Here is a 24,449-nt window from a genome sequence, read left to right as displayed (position 1 = left end):
GCATACAGCATGATGCCTTAATCCAATCACATCAATCAAATCTTGTGTGATAACTCTGTTCATGAAAGAATTACATTCCTTACAAAAAAATGTACAATTTTCAACTATTCCCCCCAGCTCCTAAGCCTTGTGTCAAACCCTAAACTAAGGATGGGATTGCTATGGCAGCCACTAATCTGTTTAAAAAACAAACAAACAAAAACCCAAACAGCCCACACTTACTTGGCAGCCCATGCCACAAACACTAGTTTCCGGCAAAAGACATGCAGTTAGAGAAAGATGCCAAATGCTCTAGAGACATCCATACTTTCAAATGGTGTGAAAGAAGGGACAATACTAAATTCAGACCTTGATTAAAGACAAACTGTGATCCCAAACTCCTCACAGATGCTCATTGGGCACTACGCTTCCAAAAATGCATTTCTGCCATTAAAAAACAAACACTTTCTGAATGTTGCTGTTTCAAGCTTTGTTTCCGCATCAGAAGATCTCCATCTGTCTGCTAGCCTTTAATTTATCATGACGTTGTGGTTGAGTGAAGTCACAGTATTAGAAAACAGTTTCTTGACCCATAAGCAAGACATTGTAGAATTGTCAAGATCATCCCGTGTGCATTTTCAATCTGCAGGAGCAGTAACAGACTGACAGAGAAGACCCTTGGCAAACAACACCCCCCTCAGACCTGACAAACTCACTACACCAAACACGTCTTGCAAGATATTTATCCATAAAGAGTAACATGTAAGGTATCTACTGAAAGCTTGTAGCTTGTCAAGACTCAATCATTGTGAGATGTATGTACAGGTAATATTTAAGGAAAGTTTGATTTATGGTCTTGAAATAAAAGTTGGTCACCAAGGAATAATATGTTTCTGTGATGGCCCATGCAAGCAGGAGAGAATTGTCACCCCTCCCTGGCTAGCCAGTGATGTAATGCAAGGCTCAGTTGTCTAGCCTTGCTCCATTCCAAGACTTTCAATGGAAAACCTTCAGAGACAACTGCAAACAATCAAAACCACTTGGCGGAATAAAAAAGGAGTATTACAACACACAGGGGATCACCCTGTCTATGAGTAGAGACAAAAGACTGGAGAGAGGCGCACTGTATCCATTCTCTGAGGAAACATCTTGTGGAGTGGGGATATTTTCATTAAAGTTTGGATCCTAGTTCCTGCAAAGCCAGCCAACTCTGCAACAAACTCAACTTTTGGCAGGGAATCGGGGGTCTTCTTATTTTATTAGATAGGAAAGTGTAGGCCCTACTTTGCGTTTCATGATTTTATTTTGCATCATAACTATTTCTTTCCATCACTCTCTCTTATTTCTCTCTATTCTTTCTTAAATAAACCTTCTATTGTTTTTACAGAGGTGTGGTGATTTAAGGTAAAACTGGGGTACCTGGCTCCTTTGTGGTAAAGGATCTGGATTTCTGTGAGTAGCCAGTTTTGGGGCTGGAGGAACACTTCAAAAGGACTTGGGGACCGGGGAACAGGTTACTGTTAATCTGAAAGGTGAAGACGGGGATGGCATAGCTCAGAGGAGGGTGCTTGAGTGGCTAATAACAGGCTGGTGGCATTAGGGAGCTAACACCCAGTCACCATGGGCAAGGCTACCTCTCGCTAGAGGAAAGGGGTGACCATATGACTCACAGTCCTGGCTACCCTGAGAAATGTCACAGAGACAACCAACAGAGATGCTGTTCATTTGAGAAATTTTATGCTCTTATCAACATAGTAAATGCCATGGACCAAATGAAACTCAGATGGAGTCTACGTGCTTTTTTGAGTGGATGAGGTAGAGTTCCTACAATCCTATGTGCCATTAAAAAAAGCTCTCTTGGACTTCCCAATGCACACTTTCTTCATAATTAAATAATAGCTTAGAGGACTTTAATCAGACAAAAATTCATAAAACCACCAAATTGCACAGTATACAAGCTTAAGTCTGTCTTCCTTACTCTATATTGACCAGCTCTACTTTAAACAAATGTTTCTTCTTAATATTTGAAGAATATTACGAAAAAACATTTGTAGCTTGAAGACTTGGAGCCTAATTTTGATCTCATACACTGATATAAATCTAGAGTAACTTCACTGAAATCAATGAAGTTATACCATGTGAAAGTAGCATGAATCAAGCTCTCTACCTCCTATCTGTGTTTAATGTATATGATCCTCATTCAGCAAAGCACTTAAGAACATATTTAACTAAGTTCATGCTCAAGTGCTTTTTCTGAACTGAGGCCTAAATATTTGGATGGTATTTTGTGTCTGATTTTGTTTGTAAGATTTTTTGTGGTAGGGACTGTCTTGGTAAAGCACTGAACACGTCAGCACCCATGTAATACAAGTGATAAGTGCAAAGCATGGAAAACCCCAACATACATCATCAAGTCACACAACATGAACAACTCTGACGCTTTGGGGTTCAGCCCAGAACAGTAAGGGGTTGTGTCACCACCTATCTGCAACTCTGACTGCCTTAAATGCTCTGCTGCTGTGGCTCATACCCCTGACGCCAACAGCCAGCCTACAGGGATACAGGTCGCACCCTGGTTTCCCCCACCCCGTTACTTTTTGCAGAGTTACCCCAAAACCCTTTCACTCCCAAATTTTCCCCAAACCATCTGCCAATGTGACAATCTGCTGAGGTTCCTAGAATTATGAGTTACTGTGTTACCCCTCTCAGCCTCAGCAAGTGAGACTTTTGCTATCGCTAAGCTGTGTGAAAACTCCCAGACACACCAGCTTGTCTGCCTTGCCCAGCAAACTCTTCAGGGCTCTGCCAGTCCAAACCGTTCCTAGCAGGTAACAATCAGTGAACTCCAGCCTCCAAGTTCCTCAGTGATGTCTCTCTGCAATGCACAGCCCCTATCACTGTACATTCAAAGAGGATATTAAGTTTGCTGCTCCTTCAAAGATACAGAAACAGGAGCTCGTTATGTTGATTGGAGTTAATCACTTCAATGAAAGCACTGGGTTGGTTTAGATTCGAAGAAAGATAAGTGTATTTAACAAAAGGACATCAGATTAAGTGATAGCAAGTATGAGGAATAAAGATAGAAAGGGTCCCAAACAAATACAATCAAAACTACACTTTTAAGATTAAAACTTATTTTCAGCAAATTACAGTCTTTGCCTATGCAGGTTTCTCATCTAAAATCAGTTGCCAGGGACTTCAGCTCCATTGGTTGAAGGATCCACTTTTCTCAGATGTACAAGAGCTCTGGCCTTTTGTATCTGCCCAGTGGTAGATAACTATGGGGTTCTCTCCCCTTGCTTTTTATAGTCCAGGAAACCTTTGAAGTTCATTATTTGAAAAGTAAGCTCAGACCAAGCTTTCTTCTTCTACTGGGGTATAGATGCCATATTGTCTTCCCAAAGTTCATTGACACCGCTTCAAGAGGCAGGAAGGCTTCCTGGGGTGCAGTTTCTATCCCTCTGCTGTTTTGTATGTAAATGGGACTTTCATTTGTTTTTTATTCCACATTGCTTAATTTACCTTGAAGACAATTAGATAGCTGCCTTCGCTCCTGCCCAGGAGAAAACATTTTTCTCCCTGTGTTTGGTCACAGACTTTAAAGCATGAAGTCAGTGAGTACCCATAATGCTTCATATAGTGTTAATGTATGAATTTCACAATGATATTCATCACCAGTGGTCATAGGCTGTCAGAAAAGATCTTATAGATACACTTTTATAATACAGTAATATTGTATACAGTCAGTTGATACAATTGCTTATCATTTCAGGTTCAGATCCTCTGTCTTTATAGTTAAGAGACCCTCTCCCTCCCTTGCAAATCTGATGAGTTTGTTTACCTTTGAGGTAAGTAATTGTACCTTCATTGTCTGCCTGGTGAACTGGCAGGTCAGACAAGAAAATACACATTCCTTTGTCCAAGGCAGACTGTTCTTATGCATTGCTTACCAAACACATTTTGAGAACATAATTCTAGCTCATATTTATAATTCTTTGCACATACATCACACAAGAATATGAATGATCATTAAGTTATTAAGTATCAGAGGGGTAGCCATGTTAGTCTGGATCTGTAAAAAGCAACAGAGTGTCCTGTGGCACCTTTAAGACTAACAGATGTATTGGAGCATAAGCTTTCGTGGGTGAATGCCCACTTCGTCCGATGCATCTGTTAGTCTTAAAGGTGCCACAGGACACTCTGTTGCCATTAAGTTATTAGTTTGCCAATGACACATCACATGCCACCTTTTGGATAGACACCATGACAACTGTGTGTTAGGTGTAGTGAGTATGCCAAGTCTGACCAAAGTAGTGAACCACCGATGAGCCTCCATGTCACAATAACACAGACTAAAAAGGGAACCAGAAGGTGTCAAGCTTGGTCCTGAAGGATGCCAACATTCTTTATACATGCACTGGGAGAGATTCCCAGAGCTTCAGGACCTTGATGGATTTCCTGTACACTCAGGATTGTACCAGAGGCTGAGCAGCAGCTCCAACACTGTTGCTCACAATTGCCATGACAAGGTGGCCACAATCCCTTAGGTCGACTGGTCCTATGTTGTTTATGGCTACAAATCACCATGATAAGACACTGAAGTCAACCTATTAACCAACAGAAAGCCAATAAAAAGCTGAGAATCACCATATGTACACGCTGCTCTGTATTCTTGTTAGGGAAGGAAAGGACAAAGAAGTGCGTCTTATATTTGGAGCATAAGGTGATGAAGTTTGTGATGATCCTTAGTTCTTTTGGGAGTTTGTTTCATAACCTCAGACTGGCCCCCAAGAGCTGTCTCCTGCACAAATGAACCTTACCCTTGTAGTAGAAAGTTCCATTGTACCCGAGGAGCAGCGTTTTCAGCCACATTTCTCATTTTGGAGTTTTGAGAGAAGTTTTAGATACAGTGAGTGCTTTGAAATTAAAGACTGAGACCTAGAATTTATGTAAGTGTATGATCTTTATTTTCATTACTCTCATCCTCTCCTCATCCCTGTTGCATCTTGTCTCAAAATAAGACTGTAAAATCTTCCAAGGAAGGAACTGTTTTAGTATGTGTTTGTGGCCTGATCTTGATCGTGGTCTGTGGGCGTTACCACAACACAAATAAATAAAAAACAAACAATCATAACTATCTACTATGCTAGTCCATGCAGCTGGGTCAGCACCTTGTGATCACTAGTATCACAAGCAGCTGTATGGAGACTTGTTTTGCATCCATCAACCTAATGCTGGCTTCAGACCTTTAATGACCTTATAGTTATCCAGGTTCTCTCTTACATCCTTAACTCCAAATCGATCTCTTGGTGGCTAAGTACAGCCAAGAAAAATCAGGCCTGGGGACAGTGAGTCATATGGTGGCCACTGCCACGTTTTGTTTTGTTTTTTAAACCCATTTGGAGAAGATCACTCAGTAAAATACTTTAATGTTAGAAACACTGAGAATGACCTACAGCAAAGTGATATCCTGTAGTGCTGATAAAGGATAATAATGAATGTATGGAAGTATCCCTTATGGGAAAAAACCTATAGAATTAAATACAGTACAAAATTCTATTTCTCCTGCAGAATTCTACAGGATGGTTCAACAAATCTATACAAAGGCTATTATTCACCATATAAAAACATAAAATGTGAGTAATTTCTGTGCAATCATATTAGTTTAATCCCCTTTACATTCTGCAGTTTTGGTTTTTTGGGGGTATGGGATTACTGAAAAAAACATCTACAGTAATTATAACACTCACCCATCCATGTCCCCCAACCAAATTCCCCCCCCCCACCCAAAGATATGCTCTCTCTTTGCTTATATTGTGCCCAGCACCATGCTACTTTGAAACTTGTGATTGAGACTGAAATAAGAGCTGGCTTGCAGACAAGTATTTCAGAAATAGCAGCAGCGTAAGTTATATTAAGGTTTAACTGACCATTGTTTAAACAGAGTATTGGTTTTACTTTAGAAAGCCATTTCTGATGTTTCTGTTGTGTACATATTATTTTGACTGATTTCTGGAACCTGTTTCTAAGACTAACTTATATTAGCAAAGTAAACACTGAAACAGTTAGATAACACGTTCAGCAGCTGACATTATTGCCTCTGATCAAAGTCACCCAATACCAAGCTTGCATCAGATTTGTTTCCAGATCATTTTATAGGGATGGCTGTACAGTCAAGCCTGTTCTACTTCTATCCTTAAATCTGTAAAGAAAGTGATGTGGTTCTTTGTAAAGAGAAAACTGATTTTTTTTAAACAAAAAAATCTAAACATTCTTGAACTTCAGTTCTTCAGATAAAATGGAACTTGTATCCAAACAACCCCTGGTTTTGCACATTAAAGAGACAGGACCACTTATCCAGAACACTAGTGGACTTTGTTGTTTTGGCTAAAATTAAACCGGGACCAGAATCACCTCTGGTCAATTCTAGCACTGGGGCTATTGAGACACTACCCAAATCAGAAACAAAATGAAAAAATTAGACCAGGCTGAAATATCTTTATTTTAGCCCCAAATCTAGGTGCTATCACAGCTGTTGAAAACCCCAGAGTACAGCCAGCCAAAGGTTTAGTAATTTGGGATAGTCCCACTTCATGGATACTCTTCTGTTAAGTGGGAGGTGAAAGCCCTTGCAAGAAAAATGAAATATGGCCTCTCTGGCACTAATAGGCTGGGAATAAAAACTGTATTTGGGACTTCTATCTCCCTCCTCTTGAAACAAACCCCAAAGTCCCTTCTGCTTCAAGAAGAACCCAACCAGTCTCCTGCAACCCTTCTTTTAGGAAGATTATCAAATAGCCTTTCAGCTGCTCTCCCCTTAGAAGGAAGGCAAATGAAGTGTCACTGAACAAGGACAAAACTTTAAAAAATATGCACAAGAGGACTCTTCCATCAACCTGACTGGTGAACTCCTTCCAGCAGCTCAACAGTGGTTTTCCTATTCCATATTTGTGTTCCAGGTTAGAATCCTTGAAGGCTAATGAACCCTAGCTGGCTGAGTTCTGTCCATTCACTGTTTCCTCATCGGCCCCCTGGCAGCCATGTCTTCAACTGTCCCAGACCCTTCAGAATAAGTAGACCCTGTCACAAGCAGCAATTGCTGTTCTTCAGCCCAGTGGTCTCCGAACTTTTTTGATCGCGCACCCCTATCAGTAAAAAAATTTTGCGCACGCACCCCCTGCCGTGCTGGCTCTACCATTTTTGCCAAAGCAAAAAAAAAAAAAAAAAGACGCTCCAAGTCCTGCAAGCAACAACAAAAAAAGGCACTTAGACTCCCACCCGAACTGACGAAGAAAAAAAAACCACGCTCCTCCTGCCGCGCATCCCCAAGGATCCTCTTGCATGCATCCCACTTTGGAGACCACTGCTTTAACCAACAGAGGGAATGAAGGTTCCAAAAACTCATGCAATTATATCCGGGTGTGCAATTAACATTTTGTAAAGAGTGCACTGACTTTGTAGTTTTCTGTACATTGAATAAAAATAACCTGGTAATTCTGGGTTCAGCTGCTTAGAACCAACATTTTTGTAATCTGTATCATATGCCTTGGTTTTTTGAAAGATTATAGCCACTGCAAGAACTTGCATTCCAATGCCAGTACTGCTTCCAGCCTTTAGGGAAAAAATTGAGAACTTTAATGTTATTTCATATTTATATCTGCAAGCTTCCTAATTCTGAACAGTTCCCTAAAGTCACTTGAGTAATATATATGTAGAATTTGTTATGCTGAGATCAAACATTTTTCATTAAATCACATTACAAAGTCTGCTTCTGTATTTATTTAAATGATTTAAATAGGATTTACCATAGCATTCTGCATGTCACATTTTTACTAGCATTTCAATATGAAAGTGTACATTTTTAATTTCATTAAATGACATCTACATCCTGGCATACCACCTATTAATGAGGTGCAGGATCAAGCCTTTAAACTATTTTAGTTACATGTATTATACACATCCAAGTTTGAAATATACAATGTATGAGGATCATGCTATATGCTATGTTTAAATCAGTGAGTGGTACAGTAATCTGTAATCATGGGCAAAAAAAATTCAAATGTATAAAATCAATTTTGTTTTATAAAGGAATTTTTAAAATGTCTCTAAAACTGATCATTGTTGCTTTTTAGTTACAAGAGCGATCCCATCCTCAATCAAGTACAGTACTCTGTCTAGCAAAACATACCTGCCTCTGAAGACTGCAGTAATGGTTCACAATTCCCAAGAAACCAACTTGTACTGTGTTCTCACTGAACATGCATTTTTTTTTCTGGAATAGAGCTAAAGAGCAAGCTCCACACCTTGTCCCTTCTCAGATTTTGGAAGGCACTTCAGAGTCTTAAACCTTGGGTCAAGTGCTGTAGTTAGTTTTAGAAATCTCGCATTGGTACTTTCTTTGCGTTTTGCATTTTGCGTTTTGCGTTTTGCGTTTCTCTGCGTTCAGATCTGCAGTGACAGTGTTCATAAATCAAAAAACGTGCTGGGTCATTATCTGAGACTGCTAGAACATGAAATATATGGCAGAATGTGGGTAAAACAGAACAGGAGACATACAATTCTCCCCCAAAAAGTTCAGTCACAAATTTAATTAACACGCTATTTTTTTAACAAACATCATCAGCATGGAATCATGTCCTCTGAAATGGTGGCTGAAGCATGAAGGGACATACAAATGTTTATCATATCTGGCACGTAAATGCCTTGCAACGCCGGCTACAAAAGTACCATGCAAACGCCTATTCTCACTTTCAGGTGACATTGTAAATAAGAAGCAAGCAGCAGTATCTTCCGTAAATGTAAACAGACTTGTTTGTCTTAGCAATTGGCTGAACAAGAAGTAGGACTCAGTGGACTTGTAGGCTCTAAAGTTCTACATTGTTTTGTTTTTGAGTGCAGTTATGGAACAAAAAAATCTACATTTGTAAATTATAGAGTAATAGAGATTGCACTACAGTACTTGTATGAGGTGAATTGAAAAATACTTTCTTTTATCATTTTTACAGTGCAAATATTTGTAATAAAGTAATATAAAATAAGCACTGTACGTTTGTATTCTGTGTTGTAATAGAAATCAATATATTTGAAAATGTAGAATAACATCCACAAATATTTAATACATTTCAATTGGTGTTCTATTGTTTAACGGTGCTATTAATCATGATTCATATTTTTTAATCACAGTAATTTTTTTGAGTTAATCGTGTGAGTCAACTGCAATTAGTCGACTGCCCTAATAATGACAAATTTGGAATATTCCAAAACATCTGGACAGTTTTTCTGGAAGTGTATAACTGATAAAATATTCTAGACAAATTATAATCCATCTATAGTTTGCACGTAAGTAATGTTGGTTTTGTGCTTTTGTAGATTCAGGCCAACTTTTTGCAGCAAATTTGCCTTGGTTCAAATTATTCATGTCAAAACATCATGTTCCATATGCTGAAAATTCAGCTTGTCACTGCTTTCTAATTGTTATAGAGGAGGGAAGGAAGTAGCTGCAGTTTCTTTCTCTTGTGTTTGTTCAGAGAGGAGGGGACTACATGAAGGTAAGAAACTCGTATTACAAGTGACCATGACATATAATGCAACCAGGCACTCTTGAGAGTTGCAAAAAGCAGGCCCACACTTGCAAAATTTTATACATGTATTTCCATTGACATCAACTGGACTACTTGCATGAGTAAGGACTGCTCACATGACTAAAGGGTCTCAAGTGCAGGTTCCAAAAAATATTGCAGACACAGTGCAGTGTCTTAATTTGAAAAACATGTCACTGACACCAAAAGCACTCATTTACATCAGGTGGCTCAAACATGTTCCATAATCCAGGCTCTGTCATCTCTGCAATATAATTCGCACACATGCCCAAATGAAATGTTAATTTTAAATCTTAGGGCCTGCTTCTAATTTATGCACTGCCAGATCAGAGTAGAGGGGCCTTTATGTAAATTGAAATCAGGCCCTTAGTCTGCACAGAAGGATCACTCAGAAGTTGAGTAGACATTGGCAAAAAGTATGATATGGCAGTTGAACACTATGTCTATCTATCAAGGTTCTTACATTGGTGTCACCACTGTAGTGCAGGGATCGGCAGCCTCTGGCATGCGGCTCGCCAGGGGCCGTAAGCACCCTGGTGGGCCAGGATGGTTTGTTTACCTGCCGCATCTGCAGGTTCGGCCGATCGCGGCTCCCACTGGCCGCGGTTCACCACTCCAGGCCAATGGGGATGGCGAGAAGCAGCGGCCAGCACATCCCTTGGCCCACGCTGCTTCCCGCCGCTCCTATTGGCCTGGAGTGGCGAACCGCAGGCAGTGGGAGCCGCGATCGGCTGAACCTGCGAACACGGCAGGTAAACAAACCAGCCCAGCCCGCCAGGGTGCTTACCCTGGCGAGCCGTGTGTCAAAGGTTGCCGATCCCTGCTGTAGTGTCTGAGCACCTCCGCAGATTTAAAAAACAAAACAACCCCTCCCCCACAAAACCAAGGAAACAAACCAACTAAGAATGATAACCTTTCACCTTCTTCCTTCCCTGAGGTCTAGGATATCCCTAATGTTTTAGTCCAGGATTTTCAAAAACAGGTGCTAAATGTTCGGTTTTTAAATTCATATTTAGGCACCTAATTAAATAAATGGCCTGATTTTCAAACGCTCCCACTGGATTCACTTTGGAAAGTCAAGTCACTTATTTGGATGCTTAACAGCAGGTATCTGGTTTTGAAAAAACTGTCCATGTTTGGATTTTTTTTTTTTTTTTGTACAAGCATACTTTTGATTTTTAACCAAATCAGTCATATTTGAAAAATAGGGATTTTGTAAGTCATTTCCACTGACAGAAACTGGAGACAGAACCATGAACTAGCACTGTATTCCATTTTTCATTCTTATTATTAGAGATTTCTGAATATTTAAACATTCACTTATAATGAGGAGAGAGTGGGGAGCAGCACTTTTCCACTCTATGAGGGAAACATCTTTTCTCATTTTTTAATATTGGCAGCACAAAAATTGACAACAATAATAAACACAAATACCTTGTTGAGAATGTAGAAACTGATGGTGTGTCAGTTTACAATTATAATTAGTAAACATGCCAGAGTTGGAAATAATAAAGTAGCTAATATTTTTACTGTTCACTAGTAGTTTTTACTATGTAGCCCAGAGACTTGCACATGTGTCATTCATTTAATTATACTATCCATGGCTAAAAGTCTAGGGAAGGACATTCATATATCATCCTGAGTACCTACCTCTCTCAAGGGAGGATGTTGAACAAGTCTGTGGAAAACAGCTTCAGTACATACATTTCATTCACGTTTACAACAGTTGGGGTTTGATTTCAAGCAAGCATTACAAAAGTACTAAACAAGCATGATAGTCTGTATGGTCCATAAATATATTTCTAGATCCAATGCTGCAACATGCTGAGTACCTCACCTTTTGAGGTGCTTCTGTTTTCTAAATTCACGTTTGCCTGAATGGGAGTAGGAGATTCTTACTACATCATAGGATCAAGTCCTCGGTAGGGGGCTAGTCAGCATACAATCAAAATATTAAAGAAGCTGACAGGTTCAGCCAACTCCTGGTTCGAAACATCAGATGCAAAGCCATACAGGAAAAACAAGATATCAGCAATTAATGTCTCCAGTACATATCCACATGCACTACATGTATTATAGTAAAGCATTGATCCGTATTTAGGTTTAGTACAAGAGCTGGGTCCTGCTAGTTCAAATGCAGATCTAGATAGGATATCTTCATAGGTCAGGGGCATTAGTATCTCAGGGTTTTGGTTTGGGCATATCTTGATTTCAGAACAGAATAACTCAAGAAAAAAGAACATAGCAAAACTTAATTTATATGTGAAAGGTTATTTCAGTACTTATTTTGAATAAGGGGATATTAGGCTGAACTCCCTTCTCACATGCTTTTCATTCTACAGAAACTCCACTGAGGCTTCTACAGTCCAGCTGGGGCTGACACCATTTTGAGGAAGGATTTGAAATAGGGTCTTGCTACACCATAATGAGCAGAGCATTGTAGGAGCAGGACCCAGCTCTCGTACTAAACCTAAATATGGATCAGTGCTTTACCAGAAGTTGGCTGAACCTGCCAGCTTCCTTGAATCTGGGCTGCGAGTGGTTATGAGATCCACTGGGTTGGGAACACTGGCAGAGTAAGGAGATCCACTGGGTTGGGAACAGAATTCTGCATGGATCCCTGGACTCTGCACAGGTCAGAGGGCCTAGGCACCTTCATCACTCTGCAATGGTGGACCTTGCCCAAAGGTCTAAATCTAGGAAAACAATATGGGCCTGATCTAAAGCCCCTTACAGTCAATGAAACAAAGCCTATTAAAATCAATTGAAAGACTCTCACTGACAGCTATGGGCTTTGTATCAGACCAGTGGACAATAATTAAACACCACAGCATCAGAAAACAATGGGATGGAGACCCACAGCAATACAGTAAGTTTGATTTTAGGCAGAGCACAATACTAAAACTTTCATAATCCATAGCACACGGTAGAGGGATGCAGGTGGATGGTGTGGAGAGTCTTTAATCCTGCAGAAGGCACAAAGCTGAGTCAGAGAAGGATACAAAGGGAGGAATGAGGCAGACTTAATTGGTGCGGCATAGTGGGGGAACGGAGTGGGGAGGTTAATTAAGATCAGATATTTAGGCTGGAGCAGCATCCGACAGAGCAAGGAGCTTGAACCTGAAGTGGAATACAAGAGGAAGCCAGCGTCAGGATTTGAAACGGGGAAGTGAGGAAGATGATCTTAGGCACCGCATTTTAGACAGACTGCAGGATGCAGAGTCTGCGTCAGAAAGGCCAGAGGAGATGAGGTTGCAGCACTCCAGACACAAGAAGTTTAAGAATTAAGGGCTAAATTGGGCATCACCCCAGAAGGTCCCAAGCACAATTCCTTCCCTGAACTCTACCTTGCTTCTGAGGGATAGTAACCTGCTACTGACCTTGATCACCTTTAAGAGATAGCTACTACCTCCCCGACACCAGCTCAAGTGGCTGCTGCTTTCAGGGTGTGGCAGAGATTTAACCTCTCCACCCACCTGCATGAGAGATAATCTGTGCACAGTTCCTGCTTCTCCCTCCTGCAGTGGACACATGGAAAGGCCATTCCAGGGGTGTGTGTCTTGGAGGAGAGGGGGAGCGAGAGAGGGAAAGAGAAGGGGTTTTACTTGCTGCTCAGCCAAAAAGGGCTGAGCCTTAATCTGGCTCTATCAGCCTCAAAATCTAACAGAAAGAAATACTGAGCATAATGCTACAGTGTACTGAGAGCGCCTCTTGAGAGGTGCTGAGCACGCTCAATTCTCTTTGCAGATAACAGAAGTTGAGGGCACCCAGCATCTTGCTGGATCCGTCCCTCCATGAGATAAACTTCACAGAGTTTTCTGGTCCCTCTGTTCTCCCACAGATTCTTCCATGAGAAGTTACAATATGGCTCATTGTATGGCCTTCCTGGGTATACTCGGAACAGGGACAAGTGATGGACCAGTATATATACCACATTTCAAATAGCCATGTATAGTACATCTCTGTGTCTAGCAGAAGTCGTCGTCTAATAAAGTTATATTTGTTAGCCTGATTTTTATCCCTTGTAGAAGAAAAGGAACCAGCTGCAGGTTGTCTTTGTTTGGCATGTGTTTAATTTTCTGTATCTTCATTCTTAAATAAGAAATTAGTTATAACTAAGTGCACAGTCCTGTGATTAAGCTGTCACTGAGAAGATGCTGATGTCTAGGAAATGTCTGTGCAGTGAGTCATTTCTTTTAATGAAGCCTGCATTTTGAAAACAGAGATTGCTCCTGATTCAGAAAGATATAGGAAACTGGAGACTTTAAAATTGTTATTTGGATGTTGCTAATTAAGCCAATTGTGCAATACAACCACACTATTTGGTGAATTAAATGTTCTAGCTTCTTAAGCATTATTGTGCTATGCCATCGGGGAGACCACTTGTTAGGAGTGTGATTGTTGACTTTAGGTGGAACAAAGGCAACCTATTTATAATCATCCCATGTCTGCCAACAAGAGTGAGCTACAGAGTTTTAATTCTGAACAGCATTTATATTGCTTTGATATTTCTGTCATCATTCCAGCTCATCTAATTTCTCTGAGAGCTTTCAAAAGAATGTGACAGTTTTTAAAAGCTTTGTTGTATATTTTCATTGATTTATAATGAAGTTTTCTATACTTGTAGAGCGTACGCTGGAGAACTCTTGTATCACTATACAATTCGGGCTCCAACCCAATCTCAGGATACTGTGTATCTCATAAAATCTATTACTTGGCTTTGTTTTCAATTTTGTCTGTACAAAGCCCCAGTTTTTCATTTCATCTGCTAATTTCTCCATTATTCCTCTATAGAGAAATTTGGGATAATAGTAATAATTTCAAAATCCAACTCAAGAAGTCCTTTCATTTACTGTTTCTCTCATCTTTCCTTCCCTCTCCCTGTTTGTTCAATTTGCTGCATCTTGTCTTAGACTGTAAAATATTGAGAATAGGGTCAGTCATTTACTCTGCATTTATACAGCATCTAGTACAATGAGGGCCCAGTCCTTATGCAGGTGTCTAACACATTACTGGGAATGCAAATAAATAATTTGTAGTTTACAAGTAAGGTTAGATGCACAAGGAAAAGCAGATAGCCAGGAGATGGCCAAACCTTTGCTATGAGGATGATCTACAAGAAAACAGTGAATAATTATCTTTCCAGTATCTCAGGGGCATACTCTACACTTGTTCCTCACTGAATTTAATAAGAGTTACCCTGGGTAGCCCAGAAAAATAAGTAAAACCAGAATCAGGCGCCTAGTGACCAATTTTCCTCTTACACAAGTTTTATACTGGTGCAGCTTCAATGCAGCGATTCTCACCAGAGTATGTAAGAGGAGAACGAGGCCCAAGAGATCTAAAAAAAGGAAGGAAAAGCAGGGATGTCTGTTTAGTTAATAGGTGTGGAAGGTGGAAACATGGAAACAAGATCTGAAGGATATAAACTTGGATGGAGGGGATTGTTTAGGGTGGAGCACAAAGGTATAACTAAGAGTTATAATGTAGATGGGATAATAGGATGAAATTTAGAAAGGAAACATTAGACTGGATATCACATACAGAAATCTGTTAGGCTGTGAAAGGTCACCCAAAAGAAATGTATCAAATGGATACAACAATGGAAATTATACAATAGGGAACAATCCTGTACTGGTAGAGAGACACACTGACTGACCTAAGAAGTTATTTCTAACTCTGATTTCTATTAAAAGTGTTTTCTTGGTTATTGTATTTTGTCTTTCTGAAGTTTAAAAAAAAAAAAACAAATCTAAGTAATGCCAGTACAATTCTGGGATTTTTGATGATGGAAAAGAGAGCTATATAAAACAATACTGGAACAGTAAATGAAAAGGGTAATTTCATCACAACTGAAGTGTATTCTAAAAGGACTAGGTCTCTCAGCCTCCTAACATACACATTACCATGTTCAGATCGTAGTCCTGTTTTCACTCTGCTCTACCGCAGCTACTACTAAATATTCCCATATCCTGCTGTGAATCACACACCATCATTTCAGCTAACTACTGATTGAGTCTGGCATTTACAAGGTTACAAGCAGCCTTCTTACTCGTTACAAACTGAAAGGCAACCCTGACCAGTACTTTCATGGGCATGTCTGGGTGAATGTGAATTACCAGCAAGTGGTTTAAACTAGAGCTGTCGAGTCATCACAGTTAACTCAGGCGATTAACTCAAAAAATTAATAATAATTTAAAAAAATTAATTGAGATTAATTGCATTGTTAAACAATAGAATACCAACTGACATTTATTAAATATTTTTGGATGTTTTTCTACATTTTCAAGTATATCGATTTCAATTACAACACAGAATACAAAGTGTACAGTGCTTATATTATATTATTTTTATTACAAATATTTGCACTGTAAAAATGATAAAATAAACAGTATTTTTCAGTTCACCTCATACAAGTACAATCTCTATCATGAAAGTGCAGCTTACAAATGTAGGGGGGTTTTTTTGTTTTTTTTTTTATTTAGTTTTTTTTAACATAACTGCACTCAAAAACAAAATAATGTAAAACTTTAGAGCCTACAAGTCCACTCAGTCCTACTTTTTATTCAGCCAATCGCTAAGAGAAACAAGTTTGTTTACATTTACGGGAGATAATGCTGCCCGCTTCTTTATTACAATGTAACGTGGAAGTGCGAACACGCATTCACATGGCATTGTTGTAGCTGGCAATGCAAGATACCTATGTGCCAGATGCCTAAAGATTCATATGGCTCTTCATGCTTCAGCCATCATTCCAGAGGACATGCTTCCATGCTGATGATGCCTGTTAAAAAAAAATTTGTTAATTAAATGTGTGACTGAACTCCTTGGGGGAGAACTGTATGTCTCCTGCTCTGTTTTACCCACATTTTGCTATATATTTCATGTTATAGCAGTCTCGGATGATGACCCAGCATGTTGTTCATTTTAAGAACACTTTCACTGCAAATTTGAGAAAATGCAAAGAAGATACCAATGTGAAATAGCTATAGCACTCGACCCAAGATTTAAGAATCTGAAGTGCCTTCTGAGAGGGACGAGGTGTGGAGCATGCTTTTAGAAGTCTTAAAAGAGCAACTCTCTGATGCAGAAACTACGGAACCCGAACCACCAAAAAAGAAAATCACCTTCTGCTGGTGGCATCTGACTCAGATGATGAAAATGAACATGCGCCAATCCACACTGCTTTGGATCGTTATCAAGCAGAACCCGTTATAAGCATGGACGCATGTCCTCTAAACACTAGCCTTCCTGAACATTAGTAAGCTAGGCACAGAAAGCAAAATTAATCTCTTCCCTCTGGAAACAGGCATGGGCTTCTTCCCAGTAGGTCACATCTGAGGGAGTAGACACATTTGACCTTTTCACAGGGCCGTCAAAGAAAAAATAAACCATGCTCTTATTTCCTTTTCTCTTGAAATTGTTACCTTGTTCAGTTGCTATATCTTTAGGCAAAAATACAGTTAAACAGTTTTAAATGGCTCCTTTCATCTTCATCACATAACCATAGATTTTAAACACTTTGGAGTTCACAGACAGAACTGCATTTTCCAGTTCAGTGAATCCTTTAGATGACTATTGCTTCAAAATCCTTGTAGCTTCTGATGGAGGTATGCTGAACCCTTACTGAACAGATAGTCACCATATGACTCAGAATAATTTGGATTTAATTGTAAAGAAATGTCCTTGGTTCAAGAGGATAATGCTGGGTTTCTGGCCCCTTCCTTTCTCCCCCCACCCCCTTCGCCCTTCCCTAAAACCAAGATAAAGCTTCTTTGGAATACTTTTTAAATCTCTGGCACAACATGTTTGCCCTGATTCTGAAGGTCCTTTTTAGATTTCTTCTCATCTAAAACTTTCCTGGGGTTTATCTCTTGTGATCTTATTGCCTAATAAATGCTGTGGAAACTCAGAGTCCTTCATAAAAGCACTAACAACATGAAAATATTTCCCATGATGAATAGATTTCAATCTCCACAGAAGTGTTTTAATGATGAAAGAAGGAATGGAGTTCACTTGGGGATGTCATTCAAAATGGTAAAGAAAAAGTATTTTGCACTTGCACCGTCCTACTATCTGAATGCATTTATGAGAGGGAGAAACAGCAAGTGAGAGAGGAGCAAACTGAATACAATGCTTTAAGGGAAAAATCCTGCTCCCTCAAATAATTGTGAAAGGCTCACTGACAATGAAGCCAGCGTAATTCTTCTGAGCAAGGGCCAGGGCGAGAATTTGGGGCTGGAGGGTGTCCAGAGTGGCTCCCTGCACATCAGTACCCAATGGCCAATTGAGGGAAAGCCAGTGTGGGCTGGGGAAAGCCAAAGAATACACTGTTACATAGATCCACTCTTTTGCTGCCAGATGGGGCATGTTAGAACCGTGGGAGCTACTCCAGCCCCAGTGCTGCTGAAGCACTTGTGGAATGGGTCCAGAGCAGCTTCACGGTCCAGGGGAAGATTCCTTCTTCTCTTGCTTCACCTTAGCCCTCAGCCTGTGAGCGTAAATGAACATATAACAGACAGGCTCCTTGTTCCCTTTTCACAGAGACAAATAGTTGAAAGAGAACAGGCCTCAAAAAAAAAAAAATGTACACACCTTTTTACAACTTAAGAGAAGAGGTTCATTCTACTCAGTGTAAATAAATGCTTGATCTCCATGTTTGTATCTCTATTCACAGGGCAAAATCCCGAGGTCCTTATCCAGTTTTCGCTCAGTCTTGTCTGGACTTGATAGAGTACTGATAAAGTATTAGGACTTCTGTTCAAATTTTTAAACGTACTTGCTTTGACCCAGCTAACTTGTGTGAAAACTACAAACTGTATTCATGATGATTTTACCCTCATGTTTGTTAACTAAAACTAGTTAACTAAAAAAGGTAAGAACCCACCTTTTTTTCTAGTCAGGGCACACCCTGAGAGAAGCAGGGGCAAAAAAACCAGCTGTTTCTTGGGCCAGGGCTGGAGTGCCTTACCTAGCATTTCTGCAAAAGAGTGCTGCCTGCATGAAATTTGTTCTTCCCATTGTTCAGAAAAACCAGATTTTGTGAATATGTTGTAAACAAACTACACAAAAAAAATATATATATACCCTGGGTGAAATCCTGACCCCATTGAATTCAGTGGGGCCAGGATTTCCCCTCTGACCCTATGCCACCAATTTCTCATCCCAACAGGCTCCAAATGTGGTTGCTACTTGGCTGAAGGGGTACCAATATCCAAACGCAGGCACCATTAAATTGTAATACATCCTTTTAGTAGCTCTACTTCTGTATATAGAAGTATTATAACATCCTCCAAACCACAGAAATGTATAGTAGCTTAGTTGTCATTGTTTCTATTGGATTTAACATGAAACTACTACGCAGTTATTGTGAAATATGGCACGGTGTTATGTTTAATATGAATAAGTATTGAGTTACTGTATCTGAAAGGGCTGACTGGTGCCTTGTATGGATTTTCTAGACTGGACACCAACATCCCTCACAATGACAGCATACCTGCCTGCCTCAAATATTACAAGACAATGGACAACCCTCAGATAGCCACCACAAATACATCACCAAACTCATTCATTTCATCCTTACTCATAATTTTACATTCAACAACAAACACTTTGTCCGAACCATGCAAATAGCCATGGGTACTAGGATGGCTCCCGAATATGCCAACCTCTTCATGGACCCCCTTGAAGAAGAATTTCTGGACAAATGCACCATGAAACCAACGATATCCCTGAGATACATCGTTATTTTCATCCTCTGGACAGATGACTTAAATTCCCTCAGATTTCCACCACAACTTCAACCACCACCCATCCCATATGGGGTATCATCAACAACTATAACCCATACTCAATGGGGAAATCTTTCCTGAACCCCCTCCTCTGGCCTTCAAACAATTCTCCAACCTCATCATCAGAAGCAAACTCCCCACAGATCAGGACACACCTTTCAACATTCATGGGTCCTACACACACTTATCACAACATGTAGTGTATCTCATCCAGTGCACTAAATGCTCCAATAACTACGTGGGTGCAATCACTATACTCTTGAATGAACTCACACAGGAAAATGATAAAAGACAAAAACACCATATCGTTGTGGATGAACTCTTTTTACAAAGCGATCACTTTATATCTGACCTACCAGTCCTCATCCTCAAAGGAAACCTGCACAACACTTTCAAAAGAACAGCTTGGGAACTTAATTTCATAACTTTGCTAGACACTAAAAATCATGGCCTTAATAAAGACTGGATTTATGGTTTATTACAATAATCCGTAACCCACTAATCCCACTTTTTGTCCTCTGACTACAGGGATGTTAATGGGCCACTTGAGCTTGAGTGGTCCCTTATAATATGTGCTAACTACTTATGTTAAACTATCTGTTCCACTTTGTATTTAGCTGTGACACTCTTAGTACCTTTCCTAGACCTGAAGAAGAGCTCTGTGTAGCTCAAAAGCCTGCCTTTCTCTCCACCACAAGTTGTCCAATAAAAGACATTACCTCACGGACCTGGCCTTTCAAGACCATGAACATTTAAATGGGCTTTGAAGTGCACAAAATGAGATTGAAAACAATCTGGTGTTTGATATTATTTGCTGGAGGATATGTGGACATTTGGGATGAGAAAGGATCCTTCCATAAAATATTCCTCACATGCTTTCCCAATCATCTGGAGCAGCTGACGGCTTACTTGAACAGAAAAAAAAAAAAAAAAATCAGACAGTTATTGGAATTCCCCATGTATTCATGTTGTTAGTGTACACTGAGAACCAGATAAGTAAATGGGGTTCAACTTAGTGTCTCAAATTGTGGTTGGAAAATGAGAAGTTAACAATTTCAGGAGCATGTAATATCATCCTGGTTTGCAGATGCAACCAGATATTATAGTTAGACATCGACATGATATCAACTCCTTCTGCAAATTTGGGAGTGCAATCTCAACAACAACCCACCACAGATGAACTAAACAACATCCAGTATTTATCAGCAATTAACACTGTTTTATTTTCTAGCCTCTTCTAGTCATTTTCAAATATGCAAATTGTACCAAACATTCTGAGCTTAAACTGTTAACATCACCAATAAATATGTATGTGTTGACAGGTACATGACTCCACTGGAGAAAATTATGTGATTTGATTTCAGATACAATTAGGTAATGAAAATATTAATAAAATTGAATACATAATTTCATTAAAGATCTAATAGTGGTTGCACAGATAGGAAATAAGTGAAAATGGACTTGTCAACACCTGTAGCTCCCTGTGATTGGAACTGTTGAGAAAAATAAGAATTCTTTCTGAATGGTTTGTTGAATGATCAATAATTAAGCCATATGTTGACAGAAATGACCAGAATCTTTGCCACAATCTAAAACCAAACACAAAACTGAGTTCAGTTAACTTTATTTTTCATTTGGAACTCATGAGAGCTGGCTGGAAAATGCTAATTATTTTTTCACTGGAAATTTTGAAAACACTTTTCCCCAAAGTTTCCTGTCAACATTTTTTGCATTTTCAATAAGAAAATCCACGCCTAACTATTTTTGTTGGTTACAAAAAATGTAATTTGAAAAACAAATGTCAGATTTAGGTTAAAAAGTGTACAGACAAATATTTAATATTTTTAACTGAAAAATATTTTTTCCTGGTTTTTCATCCCAAAATGGAAAATTACAACCACAATGAATTTTTGTTTTGGTTGAAAAGCCATTTTTTGGCAAAAAATGTTTTGATGAAAGATGTCGATCAGCTCTAGTAATACTAGTCTTTGCACAGAAATCATACCTTTCATCTAAAGATCTGAAAACATTTTACCAACAGTAAGCTTCACAACACCATTGTCATTATTTCCCTTTCACAAGAATGAAACTTAAACATGTTGTAGCCAAAGGAAATTTGATACTACAGTAATGCCTTACAAATGAATTAAATAGGCCATACACACCCTCTCATCATCTCTTCTAGCCATGCTTTTCCACTTCCTGCTATCAACTGGAAAGTTGAGATGAATAGAGAATTAGCAAAGTGTGCTTCTGACACCATTATTTGAGCTAGCATTAATTAATACACTGGGGAGGACTATGTAATCACTCTGAAATCAGAGTCTAATAGATAAGGGATTTAGGATTATTTAGGTTCCTGTAAAGTGTGCTGTTGAGATAGTGGAGTGAGGGAGCAACTTATTACCCCCTTAAAAGAGAGTGCCATCCAGACTTGCACGTCATTTGGGAAAACAGTTGGAAAAGTAGAGCATAGGATTAGTTTAAACTGGTTTCACGTTTTCTGGCTTCTTCTCAACTAACAATGTTAGTGGCAGATAGGTAGGGGCAAGGGAAAAACCAAACCAAACCCCAAGATAATAGAGCAATGTGACAAAGTTCCTCCTCTATCTTGGTGGGTCCTGCACTTATTGGTGGATTTTCTTGCCTCAGAGATTCACCATGTGGGTTGGGGAACAGCCCAGAGACATTCCCCTCTGGAAGAACCCACAGTCCAGGTTAATTGGGAAGTTTGGGGGGAACCCGGGCCCACCCTCTACTCCGGGTTCCAGCCCAGGGCTCTGTGGATTTGCAGCTGTCTATAGTGCCTTCTGTAACAGTTGCATGACAGCTACAACTCCCTGGGCTACTTCCCCATGGGCTCCTCCAAACACCTTCCTTATCCTCACCACAGGACCTTCCTCCTGGTGTCTGATAACGCTTGTGCTCCTCAGTCCTCCAGCAGCACACCCTCTCCCTCTCAGCTCCTTGCACCTCTTGCACCCAGCTCCTCGCACTCCCACCACAAACTGAAGTGAGCTCCTTTTAAAACCCAGATGCCCTGATTAGCCTGCCTTAATTGATTCTAGCTGCGTCTTCTTAATTGGCTCCAGGTGTCCTAATTAGCCTGCCTGCCTTAACTGGTTCTAGCAGGTTCCTGATTACTCTAGTGCAGCCCCTGCTTTGGTCACTCAGGGAACAGAAAACTACTCATCCAGTGACCAGTATATTTGCCCTCTACTAGACTCCTGTACCCCACTGGTCTGGGTCTGTCACAGCAGATTTATTTTAAATTGGAAACACAATTCTGCACATAAAGGAGAACAAAGGAATTGCAGTTACTCCAGCCAAATCACATATAAAACAGCAGTAACAACTAGGCCCCTGATATGGCAATGAGGGCCTCCCAGATCCAGAAGTACACACATGCTGTGCTCAATGCAAGATTAGAGGCTGAGACATAATCCAGCAACCAGTGAATCATCTGACACCATCACCTGCCTGGATATTGGTATTGTTCCTCATACAGATAGACAAAGTCTACTACTAGACAGGAATAATCCTAGCACACCAAGGACCTTCTTAAAATTCTGATTTTCTCAGTCATAGTGCAATTTAGTATTAGAAATCACTGATAAGATATGGTACCATTGATTGACTGCGACTATATTCCTGGGGAAAGTCCTACAGAATTTAAAAGAAAATTATGAACTTTCTAAGTGTTTTTTTGGACCATCTATAGAATTTAACAGAAAATTGTATTCCTGCCATAGAACATCATAAGATGTTTTTTTTAAACCTGTAGAACAGATGTCATTCTTTACCAAATATGTTTCTATCGATTTTAAGAGTAATTTATATAGAACCCAACTGAGTTCTTCTCTATTAAATTGTGTAGGATTTTTCCATTGGGATAATGTGTTGATCTCCTGCCTCTCTTAAATTAGTCCTTTATTATATTGACAGGAAAAACAACAGGATAAAGAGCTCAGAAGCTTGTGTGTATAATTCTGAGGTGCTGCAGAAGGACCTATCATAACAAGTGATTGGGCAATATGATGACAAGATGAAATTCAATGTAGAAAATTGCAAGGTAACATCTATTAGAAAGAACAAATTAAACTACGTATACACACTGATGAATTCTGAATTAGTAACTTGTAACCTCTCAGGAAAAAGATCTAGGAGTCATTAAGGACAGCTGATTGAAGACATCTGCTCAATGTGTAACAGAAGCCAAAAAAATGTGTGCACAATATTGAGGTGGATTAAGAAGAAAATAAAGAAGAAGAATAAAAATGTTATAATGCCCTTATCAAAATCCTTGGTGCATCCTAACTTTGAATAGTGCATTAAGTTGTGGTGATCTCATCTCAAAAATGACATAGTAGAATTACAATAAGGACAAAAAAGCCATCTAGAAGACCATTAGGGGCGCATGGAGATTGTGGGAAGAGTTTTCAATACAAGGAGCAGCTAAAGAAGATTAAGAACATTTAGTCTGGCCAAATCTGTCTGCCAACCTTCATGTCATATTCAGATTAATAGGCAAAGGAAATGGAAGAGGTTCCACTGCATAGGGATGGGTTGGGAGATGGAGAGCAGAACAGGATGTGGGGAGCCCAAAGATGAGGGACTACATCATAGCCATTGAGCTATACTACACAGGGGCAGCATCTGTGCTGGCATGGAAGGAATCAACGGTTTAGCCAGGAGTTCTGCGGCTATGTAAATCCTGCCAAAACTAACATGGGATGTGGGAACAGGATTCTATCCCATCAAGCATCACAGAACACCTCTATAAAAAGCCCATTACTTTAGCTTTGCATGGGGCCAGTGTTTGGACCTTTGAAAAGAAGTAGAATAAGGAGGATTTCATAACAGCAGCATATGCAATTATAAATGGTACAGAAGCCCTTTTAGTTACCCTGTCCCATTACATAAGAACTAGCTGGCACTCAGTTCTGTGTTGTAATTGAAATATATATATATATTTTTAAATGTAGAAAAACATCAAAAATATTTATAATAAATTTCAATTGGTATTCTATTATTGTTTAAGAGTGCGATTCAACTTGTGATTAATCACGATTAATTTTTT

This window comes from Trachemys scripta, chromosome 2, assembly GCF_013100865.1.
Source record: "Trachemys scripta elegans isolate TJP31775 chromosome 2, CAS_Tse_1.0, whole genome shotgun sequence".
NCBI lineage: Eukaryota > Metazoa > Chordata > Testudines > Emydidae > Trachemys > Trachemys scripta.
The sequence above is the reverse complement of the archived record's forward strand: the minus strand, read 5'-3'. Positions refer to the sequence as shown.